Raw genomic sequence first — 12,666 nt, 5'->3', positions numbered from 1 at the left:
CTCCCTATCTGCTGGTCCATATCTCCCTCTGAACTCCATTCCTCTCTCTCTCTTGTGGGCACCCACGTGACATCACTAGACACGTCATCATCAACGTCACTTTCCCCACTGCTATAATTAGAGATCTCGGAGTAGGCAGCAACACCGGTGACCAACCTCCTCCTTGGGCTGATCTTGGTACTGTCGTCAGACTGCTGAGTGGCGGCTGTTGCTACCTCCTCTTCCTGATCCAATGCCAAGAGTGGCTGTGCATCGGCAATGTCTTGTTGTTGGAATTGAACATGAAGTAATGTTATATATCTAAAGTTCTACACATCTGTTTGTTCAACCGAACTCAGCCATATTGATATTTGCAGTCCCACATATTTAAAAGGTATAGAGGAATGTGGCACCAAACAGAATCTGCATAGCAAAGGAGTTATCTTCAGCCCACCTGGTGTGCACGAAGCTTCATAGAGATTGATGACGAAGACGGCCTAGGGCACATCGACTGCAATACTGTCCCCAGAAGCCAAGTATGACAGGACAGTCAGTAATATAAGGAGGGCTGTCATGTGAACACTGATTGGTCCAAAGCAAATGGGACTGGCAGTAGGATGCGGTTTGGATGGTGTGTGTTTATCAAAAAGGGATTCAGCAAAGAGAGCTGTCTCTCACTCCACCATGAGGCTCAGCCACGAAGATCTGCTAAGTATTGCTTGTATTGTATTCTGATTGTATGCTATGTACTCTTGTAACTTCTATTGATACCTTATGCAAGCTTTCTCATTTCCTTGGGAAATAAATGAGATTTGATTGATCTTAGACCGTGTATTTGGTTTCATAGCTAATTGTTATAGTATTGTGATATTAACGATAGTCTATCTATACTCTGAGCACATGCTAACTAATCTATAGGGACTAGACAAAGTAATATATAACTGATAATAATAATAGGTTGTATTGATCAGTTACTTAATTTGGCACCCCGGAAAGGCATGTAGAAGGTATTTTTACACAGAATCCACAAAAACCTAATGTATTTTTGTTTCTGAGTCCCTGTAAGCACGGATCCTCAAAGAAACCCAGAAATGAAAATCATCTCTAGTGTGGACAAGATTGGCGCTGGCTCGCGAAATCTGAAACCACGCTTGGATGAGCATGAAAATTCTGTGAGATATTTCAAAGGTGAAACGGACACGTAGAACCTGGTGAGAACTGTGGCTGATATATGTATGTACGTTAATGTTGTATTGCGCTGCAGACCTGTAACCAGAGGGCAAATTGGCGCACTGGTGAGATAGGGACTGATCATCCCTGGTTATGTGATATAACCGCAGATTGACAGGATAACCATACAATTTTGAGGGAAAAGTGGAAATCCCCACGTGAGTGTGAAAAAGCGCTCTGTCCCAATAGAAATTCCCTGTGGCCTGCAATTGGAGAGGAGAGCATTGATTAAGAGTGTGTTCTCCTGAAGAAATTCGTGGTTAAACGGATTTGTATTTGTTTTTTTTTGTTTTTTCCTTTTGCGTTTTTTTTTTTTGTGTTTGGTGTGGGACTACAGGTGAAAGCTAGCTTCTAAACAGCTTCATCTGTGTCTTTGTGTGTGCTTGGTATCTGTTCGTCTAATGTATTGCTAATGCAAAGTGTTGGTTAGAGATTGACAGGAATTACCATACATCTTTGAGGAAAAAGGAAAAAAAAGTGGGGGAAATATAGGTTTTTATTTCTACCCACGTGAGAGTGAAATAGCTCTGGTAAGATGGCCTGCAACCTAAGGCATTGATTAAGAGTGTGCCTTGTGTCTTGTATGCTGTAGAAACACAATTTACTGTAGATTTAAACGGTTTGTATCTGTTTTTTTTTTTTTTTTTTTAGTTTTGGACTGCAGGTGAAAGCTAGCTTTTAAACATCTGTTTGTCTGTGTCTATTGTCTAAGCAACTGGTTGAGCAACTTTAGTGTGGGTAGGCTAATTAGCATATTAATGGAAGCCATCGAAGGTTTCATTAGCAAGCATGGTGGTATTAGATTCCAACCTACACAAGAGAGTCATTTAACAAACCAATTTGGTGAACTTTTGAGACAATGTAATACACATAACAATAAGTCAAAAAAAGGCAGGAAACAGAGAATGGCCAATCAATTCCTTATGCATGTTAATGAGAATGAAAGAAATTGCAGAACAAAAAGAATTAGATCGGTTTGCTGAAAGAGAACAAGTAATTGAACAGGTAAGAAATATATTACTGGGGATTGAAAAGGCTGATGCAGATGCTCGTAATCGGATTGAACAATTAGTGACTGAGAAATGTGTATTGCAACAGAGATTAGATGAATTAGAACAAACGTGCAAATTAGGAGAAAGTTGCATTGCCACTTTGAATCAAGGGGAGGCTGATAATTTGCAGGTTATCACAATGCATAAGGCACAAGCAGCCATAATGGAGTTATCCTCCAAATGTGCAATGGTGGAGGTACCCTCCGCACATGCTCAGTGTACAGAAAAGCTAGAAGTGAAACATGAAGAAAACCTGTATGCTATTATCACTGCAAATGATATTACTGTGATGGGAATCGATCTGGAAGAGGCAAATAAAGTTGGGATAACTGCACTTGAAATTGATTCAGGAGTTGAAACAATGGAAACTTCTGAGGACTCCTCAGACGATGAAAGTGCAAAGTCTGTTCATTCCAATCGCAGTAATATTATCCAGCAATGTGGGTTTCCAGCGCCATATGCTCAAAGAAGGGTCTATGCAGGGAAACCAGAGCTAAAATGTTTTTTGTATAAAAGGGGGGGGTCACATCGCAAAATATTGTCGGGCGGCAAATAATGATATCAATAGAAGATCATACCCGAAAACGACCCCAAGGCATCATGTGTGTTATTCAGCCAGGTGGGGTAGCCATCCAAAGCATGGAGCTCATAGTAATCAAACCCATTTCCCGTGTAAGACCCAAATGCGGGGTCTACAAACTGAAAAGCAATATGTAGGACAGTTGCATAAAGTCAAAATGGAGGTAGACGCATGGTTATTCAAATATAGCACTGGGGGAAACAATGTTAGCAGAACTTAGTGAGCTGCAGGCATGGTAAGAATATTCTGGTCAATGTTTCCCTGCTATGAAAAAGGTTTGATGTGAGTTTCAGGTTCAGAATATGATAGAGGACCTCGATATAGATATACTTTTTTTTGTATTTTCAGGGATAAACCTCTGAATTGGTATTGTGTTTTTTTTTTTGTGTGGTTAAAAGATGTTTCTGTTATGAGTATTGTTTTTTTTTGTTTCTTTACTCTTCTCTTATTTTCAGTCTTTGTAAACTTTTCCTGAGTAATATCCAATACTGCTGCTTAATATAAGAATTGTGTGTAATCACTGTCTGTGTGTTCCTTTTCCAGAGACCAGGGAAGAAGTTAAACTGGTTTGGATACTGACATTTGCATTTGTTTGCAGGTCTGTCAAAGTGAGAACAACAGTGGGAAAAATATAGCAGAACAGGGGTTAGGTTATTGTAAAGGCATAATCGATTATCACATGGTACCATGAGCTCATTAGTTAGTAATTGTTTGCAAACAATGAAAAATAAATAATACTAAAGAGTTATAAATGAAGCTACAATGTTGTGATGAGATACATATGCTTTGTTTTGTTTTTGTTTTTTTGTTTTTCCCATTAACTAATTGTATTTCAGATCGGAATGAGCACTCCTCTCAGGAGAAAAGTCCAAGGATGTTGTTAACTAAAAGTTGAGTGTTCGTCATTGTTTTATGGTGGTTGTCTTATGTTGTTTGTGTGATAATGGCCAGATTTTTTAATTTTTTTTTCTAAATTATTTTTTTTGTGATATTTGTTTAGTCATCTATGTTATTTTTATTTTTGTTCAGGTGGAAAAATATTTATGTTTAGTCAACCTGAAAGGGGGGTAATTGACAATGCCCTCAGTTAGAACCAATGTAGCCGCTGGAGTGTTTTCTTTGTTATATTTTCATTCAGGTGGAAAAGAGTTCCAAAAGGTTTAGGCTTTGTCCACCTGAAAGGGGGTAGTGCGTACATCGTAAAGATACAGATAAATGCATTGTCTTTGTAGCTTGTAAAATTGGAAGTTTTTGAGAAGCAACACTGACGTTCAGTTTTAAACATTTTTGATCATACCACAGGATCCATTTTACAGTGGGTTCAGCCTAAAGAGGTCATGGTTGTTTGGATAGTTTGGTCAGAGTTGCAGAAGCCAGGAATACTAAGGTCCTGGGTTCCAAGGAGGGAACTATAAGTAAACATGGTAAGCGAGCAGATATTGTGGATAAGAATTTGATACTGCTCTTGTTTTTCACTTCCAGAATCCTGGTGGAGCGAGAATTGGAGAGGCTTCTGGAACATGGATGACAGATGATCATCTGGTTGGCAGTTTGTCTGTGCCACACCACACCGCAAATTTGTTCTGATAAACATCAGGAGAGTAAAAAATAATGTGTATCTAACACAGGGTGGTTCTGTGGATACACTGCAAAATAAAAATTAAAAATGCCACGTCCTTTAAATAATTTTAAATAAAACCAGGGAAAAAGAAGACGAAGAAGGGGGAAACACAAAGAACCTCAGAAAAATTTGTTGATTGTGTTGGACTTTTTAGGCATACTAATATAATTCAATATATAGCATAACAAATAAAGAGAAAAAAAAAAAAATATATATATATATATTAAATGTAAAAAATTATTTATTTATAAAAATAAAAAATAACTATAAAACACATCAAGTACTGTTTTTATATATCCTGTCTATACTAATGCATTTTACATCATATCCATATCTATTTCCATCAGATATATATACCCAGAGGGTAAATAAATGTACAGTAATGCTTAATATACAAAAAAAAGGGGTTACAGTAGACAGGGTATTAATTACAGAACCGATCTTAAATATACTCTGGCGCTCTACATGTTTCGCGTTATTACCAATCCTTCCTCAGGAGCTTTATCAGTTTTCTAAAATAAGAAAAAATGTATCCATCAAATCAAAAATATAACATATTTTACATACATTTATAATCAATTTACAACATAAGCAAAAAAAAAAAAAAAAACTGAAATTATAATTACAGAGTAAAAAAATCTTAAAGTAAACCTTCCTCCCAGGAGAGAAAAAAAAAAGGAAGAAAAAAGGGGGTTATGCTGTGGGGACTTATTAATTTGAAGCAATATGGGAACGGGTGTGACATTTTCTTATTATCCAAAATATTATATAATATATAGTATACTGTCTAGGGTGTTTTATTATTATTAAAAAAAAAATGTGCTGCTACAGAATAGAATAAATTTACTTACATTTCTTAATGGGAATATCCCAAGAAAAATGTGCAGGGAGACAAAGAAGACAAATAAAGAAGAATTTCTCTAGGCAGATAGGGCGATTTCCACATCGACACCACACTTTTATATATATAGGAGCCTGCGATTAGCATAGAGGCTTCAAATATTTATGGTATAAAACAGCAGCAGAAGATGATCTTGCACCATAATCTGCATAGATAAAAGCAAACATAATAAGGCACAACTTTTTTTCGTGAGTCTACCTTAATTTATTATGTGAAAGAAATGAATTATATGTATTGCAAACGTGTTGTTTATTGTTCATATATTTCATTGGTTATGTGAAAGGACTTCAATGTATATTTACAATTGTATAGAGGGATATAGTGTTAATGTGCATATATATATCCTAAATATTATAAGGAATATATGGTTATACATAATTGCCTATCATTGAACTTGGGCTGTTTATCATAAGTGAGGAGTGCATTTACCTAGGATAGGTTCTATGTGTGAGGTATTATATTCTATCTAAGGAGGATTGGGCAAAATTTAAACTACACTCAAATAGCATACTAAGAAAGAAACATATAAAAAAATATAAAATAAAATAAATAAAAATTGTGTATCACCTCTTGAGTTAAATTGGCCAGTTCCTCAATTCCTGTAACCTCTCCAATAGGGCGAGGAGTAGGTAAGCTTATTTCGATGGCTCAAGGTTTAAAGGAGGGGGACCATCTAGCCCCTCAGGGGTCTTCCTCCAGTCGGGAAATAGGACCGTTGTGCACGGACGCCGATCCACTGCGTCCGATTTATGCACAGCCGTCCCGGTAGTGACGTCACTCCGCAAACAGCAGAAGTGACGTTCACTAGCCCGACCACATCCCCTCGAGTGATGCCGGTTCCGCAGGTCGCCGCAGACAGGAAGTGCAGAGGCTCCATGGCTGGCGTAGATGCCGGAAAGGGACAGAAAAAGCTGCACCGCCCCCGGCCAATCAGAGACGCCAAAACACAGGAGACAACACACACCCCCCTCCCCGCCGCCAAGTCCACCAGACCACGCAACTCGAGGCGAACCCCACTGGAGGGCGGACACAACCAAATCCCCCAGTGGGGCAGCACCACCCCCTGACCCAAACAGTGCAAAAATGGGCCGGCGCTCTTGTGGCCGCATATTACTATCAAATTAACCCACATGCAAAAAAAAAAAAGGACTTCACCTGGGAGTGGTTTGCACAGTTAAACAAAAAAATCGTTCCCATAGAGGGGAACATAACTAATTAAAGATAGATATATTTAAACATAAATTGATAACACATATAATAATATATATATATTTATATATATATATATATATATAATAATATATATATATATATATATATATATATATATATACTAAAAAACCTTGATGTCATGTATAGCCATTATGGTTTACTAGGCGATATCTCAACAATATCTCACATATCCAAAATGACATCTAGGAATATCATGAACGAACAAAAGGAAAAAGGGGGGAAAAAAAAGAAGAAAATATATGTTTCTCTGCACTTCCTGTCTGCGGCGTCCTGCGGAACCGGCGTCACTCGAGGGGGTGTGGTCGGGCTAGTGAACGTCACTTCCACTGTTTGCGGAGTGACGTCACTACCGGGACGGCTGTGCATAAATCGGACGCAGTGGATCGGCGTCCGTGCACAACGGTCCTATTTCCCGACTGGAGGAAGACCCCTGAGGGGCTAGATGGTCCCCCTCCTTTAAACCTTGAGCCATTGAAATAAGCTTACCTACTCCTTGCCCTATTGGAGAGATTACAGGAATTGAGGAACTGGCCAATTTAACTCAAGAGGTGATACACAATTTTTATTTTATTTTTTTTATTTTTTTTATATGTTTCTTTCTTAGTATGCTATTCGAGCGTAGTTTACATTTTGCACAATCCTCCTTAGATAGAATATAATACCTCACACATAGAACCTATCCTAGGTAAATGCACTCCTCACTTATGATAAACAGCCTGAGTTCAATGATGGGCAATTATGTATAACCATATATTCATTATAATATTTAGGATATATATATGCACGTTAACACTATATCCCTCTATACAATTGTAAATATACATTGAAGTCCTTTCACATAACCAATGAAATATATGAACAATAAACAACACGTTTGCAATACATATAATTAATTTCTTTCACATAATAAATTAAGGTAGACTCACGAAAAAAAGTTGTGCCTTATTATGTTTGCTTTTATCTATGCAGATTATGGTGCAAGATCATCTTCTGCTGCTGTTTTGAAGCCTCTATGCTAATCGCAGGCTCCTATATATATAAAAGTGTGGTGTCGATGTGGAAATCACCCTATCTGCCTAGAGAAATTCTTCTTTATTTGTCTTCTTTGTCTTCCTGCACATTTTATGTAAGTAAATTTATTCTATTCTGTAGCAGCACATTTTTTTTTCTCTCCTGGGAGGAAGGTTTACTTTAAGATTTTTTACTCTGTAATTATAATTTCAGTTGTTTTGTTTTTTTTGCTTATGTTGTAAATTGATTATAAATGTATGTAAAATATGTTATATTTTTGATTTGATGGATACATTTTTTCTTATTTTAGAAAATTAATAAAGCTCCTGAGGAAGCGTTGGTAATGACACGAAACATGTAGAGCGCCAGAGTATATTTAAGATCGGTTCTGTAATTAATACCCTGTCTACTGTAACCCCTTTTTTTTGTATATTAAGCATTAATGTACATTTATTTACCCTCTGGGTATATATATCTGATGGAAATAGATATGGATATGATGTAAAATGCATTAGTATAGACAGGATATATAAAAACAGTACTTGATGTGTTTTATAATTATTTTTTATTTTTATAAATAAATAATTTTTTACATTTAATATATATATATTTTTTTCTCTTTATTTTTTATGCTATATATTGAATTATATTAGTATGGCTAAAAAGTCAGACACAACCAACATTTTTTTCTGAGGTTTTTTGTGTTTCCCCCTTATTCGTCTTCTTTTTCCCTGGTTTTATTTCAAACATCAGGAGAGGAAAAAAAAAAAAACTGAAAGATTCAGATTAATACTTGTTTTTTTCTTATGGACAATGTGGTGCGAATGCTGAATCTGAAACAACAGAACTTGTGAAATATTTTAGCTGAAGTCTCTCCTGATGAATGCAAACATGTTATTAATACATGTGCAATGTGTTTGAGGTTGGAGAAGGAATATGACACATTCAATCCGTCAGAACATGAAAATGTAAAATATGTGTTTTTTTGTTGGAAGGAGGAATTGAAAGAACGAAGGTTTTAATATATTACATGTATTGATGTAATGGAGTTAATATGGTGTAAATACCCAGGAGGCAGGTTGACACTTAGGCGTAATAAGGTGTCCGTGGGCCGGGGGGCGTGGCCAGGACAGCGATGGAGTAGGACGTGTGTGACCTGAGCTCCGCTCCTACCGCGATCTCCTGCAGTGATCCTGGGTGCCCACAGACTGCTTTACCAGTGTTTTCTCCCAGGGTTGTACCCGCTAGTCTCCTGTACAGCTTGCGGTAATGTCTCCCACGAAGAAACACTCTGCAGCGGCGGCTTCACTCGAAAAGTTCCGGCGGGAGCACGAGGGCCAACGTGGTGCACAGTCCTCTCCGCCTGCAGAACCCACCGCGTCGGATACAACGAAAGTGCTCGAGGCAATATCTACCTGTCAGGCTACGCTGAAATCTAAACTCGAGGAGGTTAAGGTGGATGTATCGCTTATCCGACAGGACATGGCTAAACTGCGGGATAGAGTGAAGGAGACTGAAACTGAATCAGCTAGGCCGAGGATGCCTTGTACCCCATGCAGCAGGCCCAGGAGGATGTGCAGAGACAGCTACAGCAGTTAGCCCAAAAGCAAGACGACCTCGAGAATAGGGCCCGCAGATCTAACCTCCGATTTATCGGTCTCCCCGAAGGATCTGAGGGGGCAGATCCGGCAACATTTCGGAAATCTCTCCTGATTAAGACTTATGGTAGGGAGGCCTTTTCTACCTCTTTTGTAATTGAATGGGCTCATAGGATGCCTGCCCGCCCGCCACCGGAGGGAGCGCCCCCCGTACATGCATTGCTAAGCTGCTTAACTTTTGTGATAGAGATGCCATCCTCCGCCTTACCCGGGACAGAGGCAATATCCCGTTCCAGAATGGGCATGTATCGGTGTTCCCTGATTTCTCGGCTGAAATTCAAAAACGTCGCTCCCAATTTGTGGAAATCAAGAGGCGCCTCAGAGCACAACACATCAAATATGCTATGCTGTATCCGGCCAGACTCCGTGTTGTGGGGGAGGATAGGGCATACTTTATTGAGGATCCTGAGATGGCGGTGGCCTGGTTGGATCAAAGGGACGCGGCTCGTAATCGACCACCTCGGGACTAACTTTGTCGTGGATTTGTAAGTACTTTACCTGACCTTCCTCCTTGGCTGTGCAAGCAGGCCGCTAACAGACATATTGTGTGTCACTGATTGACCGCCATCCATGCGATACCACCCACGTCCCCCCCCCCTACCCTTGTTGGCTACCACCCTTATTGTCTGAGGAGCTTGACGATGACTGTGCCTATGCTCCGCGATCCCACCCCCTTTTTATTACAATTACCCTTGTTTTCCCCCTGTAGTATGGGTGGTCCGCTCAGCGGAACTATGTGGCCTCCTTTCGATGGGTGGATGGTGGGGATACAGAACACCTTGATTTGCTATATGGGACTGCAGCACTTTGACCTTCTCCTGCTATATGCCCTTTGTCAGCTTTGATGTCACGCTGCTGTGATGGGCACCACACCACTGGGAGAGGAGTGGAGCAGAGACGCATGGTCCGTTCCGGCCTACCCGTCGGGTTATGACGAGGAGGTCCTTGGCCTTGTCGCTGGGCACATACTTAACAGAGTCCACCCCCGTGGCTTATTGTTACTGACATTGCCAAGAGTTTAATGGTTTGTTCTGGGAAGAGAGCTCCAGCAAAGTTGGGGGGGCTGAGAGCAGGGGGGGTGGGGATGAGATGTAAATGTTATGTTACAGGTTTATATGTTGTATGTTTAGTTTATGGCACAAGATTTAATTGGTTCTGGTACAGACAAATGTCTCTCCTCTGTAACTATACTATTAACTGTGGGAATGGGTGTTGTCCTGTTATGGGCTATGAGTACTATTTTCCCCCCTGAGATAGTAGATGTGATTATATCATGGGTACTCTTAAGTTACTAACGTGGAATGTCCGAGGGCTCCGGGATAAGTTTAAGCAGGCGGCAGTATTTGGGTGTCTTAAATCCTATAGGGCGGACATTACGGTTCTGGTGGAGACGTATGTCACTGGGAAGTTGCAACTGGCTTTGCGTCCCCCATGGGTTGGATGGGCCTACCACGCCACTCATACATCTTACTCACGAGGGGTGTCTATACTTGTGGCTAAGACGGCTCAATTTACTTTAGTCTCCTTGAAGACAGACCCACAGGGTAGATATATTTTTGTACACTGTTTTCTACACGGTGAACAGTACATTATTCTCGCCTATTACATACCCCCGCCTTATGATCATAGACTAATTACGGAGGGGCTCTGTTTTATGGCCCAGCATCCCAATGTCCCTGCGATTTGGCTGGGGGATTTTAATATGGTACTGAACCCAGGGGTAGATAAACTGTGCCCTAGTCGAGGGGGACTTCAGCAGGGGGATACTGGCCTATGCCGCACGTTTCAGGAATTCTCCCTTACTGATCTATGGCGGTTTAAATATCCGTCTCAACGTATTTATTCCTGTTTCTCTGCAACTCACTCCACTATGTCACGTATTGATTACATTGCTGTATCCAATCACTTACTACCCAGGCTGGTGGACACGGGCTACTGTGCCAGGTCGTTGTCGGACCATGCCCCTTGTTGGGCAACGTTCTCATTGACCCGGCCCACTGGACCAAAACCGTGGTGGCTTCACCCTTTCTGGTTAACCGCCCTGGGTTTATGTGAAGATATAGAGGGCGAGTGGCAGTTTTTTTTCAATACTAATCGGGATACAGCTTTGGTTGATTGCACCTGGGAGGCCTTTAAACTGCATGTACGCTCCACTTTATCACACCGGATTAACCGGTTGAAACGTACCTCCAAAACTCTGATGTCCACTGCCCTGCAGGAGCTGGACTCGGCGACCACTGACTTTACCACTGACCCCACACCGGCTAAGGCCCAGATGCTAAGACACCACACAAAGTTATTTGAGCACATCCAGATTGAACAGGCTAAGCACAAGCTGTTTTTTATTAAACAACGGGTGTTCGAACAGGGAGAGAGGGCAGGAAAGTTGCTGGCCTACTTGGCCCATCAGGACTCCAAACCACTTGTAGTAGTGTCGTTGACCGACCGTGGAGGGGAGGAAGTGACTGATCCACCGTTGGTGGCCAGTATGTTTCGTGACTACTACGCTGCCCTTTATGCCTCACAAATGCACACATCGAGAAGTGAGACAGGGGCATACCTTCAGAGTGTCCCTCTTCCCCACCTGTCCGAAGCGCAGATTAGGACTCTTGAGGCTCAGTTATCCGCGGATGAGATCAGCCTAGCAATAGCCTCCTATGCCACGGCTAAAGCCCCAGGACTGGATGGTATATCCCTAGATTTTTATGCCCAATACTCTGAGATACTAGTGCCAGAATTACTGAGACTATATAAGCATATCTTTGAGTCTGAAACCCTACCAGATACATTAAGGCAGGCCGTCATTATAGTGCTACCCAAGCCAGGAAAAGATCCCCACTCTCCGGATTCCTACCGTCCCATCTCGCTGCTCCAGGCCGATATAAAAATATTGGCTAAGGTACTTGCAACCCGCCTGAGTGGTATTATCCTCTCCCTTGTTCACCCGGATCAAACGGGATTTATGCCCGGGAAAAACACGGCCCTAAATATCCGTTGTTTATACATGAATATTCAGGCTGGACATGACAGGATGGGATCGAGGGTAGTGGTGTCACTAGATGCCGCCAAAGCGTTTGATTCCATTGAGTGGAATTATCTCTGGGAATGCTTGGGCAAATTTGGGTTTGGCCCTAATTTTATTAAATGGATTACTCTTTTGTATTACCGCCCGATGGCTAGAGTATCGGTTAATGGTTGAGTGTCGGACCCCTTCCAGCTAGGCCGGGGTACATGGCAGGGATGTCCGCTCTCTCCTATGCTTTATGCATTGGCGGCGGAGCCATTGGCCGCAGCACTCCGGGTGCACCCGAAAGTAGTAGGCCTCCGTAGTGGCTCCTTAGAGGAATCAGTAAGTATTACGCAGATGATACTCTGCTATATTTGGAAGATTCGGGCCAGTC

The sequence above is a fragment of the Lithobates pipiens genome, unplaced genomic scaffold, assembly GCF_037356315.1.
Source record: "Lithobates pipiens isolate NorthernLeopardFrog02 unplaced genomic scaffold, aLitPip1_a1.2 Scaffold_30, whole genome shotgun sequence".
NCBI lineage: Eukaryota > Metazoa > Chordata > Amphibia > Anura > Ranidae > Lithobates > Lithobates pipiens.
The sequence above is the reverse complement of the archived record's forward strand: the minus strand, read 5'-3'. Positions refer to the sequence as shown.